The sequence below is a fragment of the Tachyglossus aculeatus genome, chromosome 14, assembly GCF_015852505.1.
Source record: "Tachyglossus aculeatus isolate mTacAcu1 chromosome 14, mTacAcu1.pri, whole genome shotgun sequence".
Classification (NCBI taxonomy): domain Eukaryota; kingdom Metazoa; phylum Chordata; class Mammalia; order Monotremata; family Tachyglossidae; genus Tachyglossus; species Tachyglossus aculeatus.
The window spans coordinates 31,515,650-31,517,902 of record NC_052079.1 but is presented as its reverse complement, the minus strand read 5'-3'; the positions used below and the strand labels follow the sequence as shown (position 1 = coordinate 31,517,902).

The window sequence follows — 2,253 nt, the reverse complement described above, 5'->3', positions numbered from 1 at the left end:
AGGTGATCAGGTTGTCCCATGGCGGGCTCACAGTCTTAATTCCCATTTTACAGATGACGTAACTGAGGCACAGAGAAGTTAAGTTACTAGCCCGAAGTCACACAGCTGACAAGTGGCAGAGTCCGGAACTTGAAGCACCCTTAATCTCTGACTCCAAAGCCCATGCCTATCTCACTGAGGCTACGCTGCTCATAAGGTCAACACTGGAGGAGGTGGAAGTGTGTGGGCTGGTTGTAGCAGGACATTAGTGAGGTAAGGTAGGAGAGGGCAAAGTGATTGAGTGCTTTAAAGCCAATGGTAAGACGTTTCTGTTGGATGAGGATGTGGATGAGCAACCACTGTAGGAGGTTCTTAAGGAGTGGGGAAACATGGATCTAACATTTTTGTAGAAAATGGTCCAGGCAGTAGAGTGGAAGGTATAGGACTTTAAGTGGGGAGAGACAGGAGGCAGAGAGGTTTGTCAGCAAGGAGGCTGACGCAGTAATCAAGGTGGAATAGGATAAGTGCTTAACATCAATACCTTTTCTAATTACCTTTTCCATTTCCTTATCCTATTTTGGAGAGCAAAGATATTCACAGTACAATTGTCTTCTCAGCTACCAAATGGCCAACAATTCAGGCCATTTGTCATGACCATGGATGTGAGCTGTTTTAGCAGTAATGTTAATAGTGTGCATAAAACCACTTACTTTTCTTATAGAGCACCATTTACTGCCCCCTCTCAAGATCGCACCTGGAGAATTTCCAGTACTCTACCAGTTTCGACTATGGGAAAGAGAGTCAAGCAGAGGCCTACCCATTCCATTCCTAGACTGGGCAGTGGCTAGCAAGTGGAAGGCAATCTGCTACAATTCAAAACTTACTTGTGCTGGGCAGCAGCGGCATGGGAGAGAGTTGAGGGTGGAGACTCAAGTGTACTATTTGGAAGGAGGCAATGGTAAACCACTTCTGTATTTTTACCAAGAAGACTCCACGGATACACTACCAGAACGATTGCAGATGGAGGTGAGGGCATTCTGGGAGAGATGAGTCCATGGGAGGTGGTATGGGTTGGAAATGACTTAACAGCAGAAGGACAAGACAAGGAGCCATTTACTCAAGCATTCACTGGCATGATGGCTGACCAGTATCATAATCAGTTTAATCAATGGTAATTATTGAGTGCTTACTATGCACAGATAACTGTATTAAGCGTTTGGGAGAGAACAATCCAGAGATGGCAAACATATTCCTTGCCCACAGCAAGCTCACAATTTAGAAGGGGAGACCAACATTAAAAGAAATAAATTATTAATGTACTAAAGTGCTATGGGGCTGAGGGTGGGGTGAAAAAGATCAAGTGGTCAAAGGGTAGGAGAGCCAAGTGCATAGATGCCCTAGAAGGGAGAGGGAGAGTGGGAAAAAAGACCTTAAAAAGCTTTTAAGGTTGAGGGGACTGGTCTGCTGCCTATGGAGGGGGAGGGAGGGAGTTCAGGACAGAGGGAAGGATGTGGGAAAGGGGTCGGAGGTGAGATAGATGACACGTGAGGCACAGTGAGGAAGCTTGTTGCTAAGTGTGGTGGTCGGGGTTATAATAGTATCTAACGAGTCAGCAAATTTTGAAAAATAAAACATTTTATGAATTTCTTACATTGCTTCACCGCAATCCATCCACAAAATAATTAAATGTGGTATTGAACCTGTGGTATTTGTTAAGTGCAACCACTGCACTACGCACTGGGAATAGAAACAATGTTGACAGGGAATGTTTCTATCAACTCTGTTACATTGTGCCGTCCAAAGTGCTTAGTAGTATTCTGCATACAGTAAGTCAATTAATATGACTGATTCATCGGTTTAGTTATAGTCTGGTCCCACATGGGGCTCAGAGTTTAAAACAAGAGGAAAGAAACAGATTTAAAACACTTTAAAAAATATGCTTTTCATCACAAGAATAAAATTGTTAGAATTCCGCTGATTCCCCTCAATTCAAAACTGTTTTGCTAAAACATGTCTATTAAGAAATTACAAACTATTACATACATCTTGTACTAAAAAAAAAAACCTGAGAATTTTCTTTAAAGTGTTTTGTACAGAGATCAAAGTTAATGCAATCATTTCCAAGATTAACTGATGCTCTAAAAATATGCCATTTTCCTCAGAATGCATTATTTATACAGATATCGATTATATAGATCAACAGCTATTTCATTTTCATGGAACTCAGCTACCTTAGAAATTCCAAATACATTTTACATTTGAGCATTTCATACC

The 2,253-nt window shown here is 41.6% G+C and overlaps 1 non-coding gene across 1 annotated transcript; it reads left to right on the top strand.

Moving 5' to 3' along the window:
- The first annotated feature begins 715 nt into the window (after positions 1–715).
- On the top strand, positions 716–853 carry LOC119937339. Its single transcript, XR_005454014.1, has one exon. It is a non-coding gene; the product is annotated as a small nucleolar RNA SNORA7 (small nucleolar RNA).
- Positions 854–2,253: the final 1,400 nt, after the last annotated feature.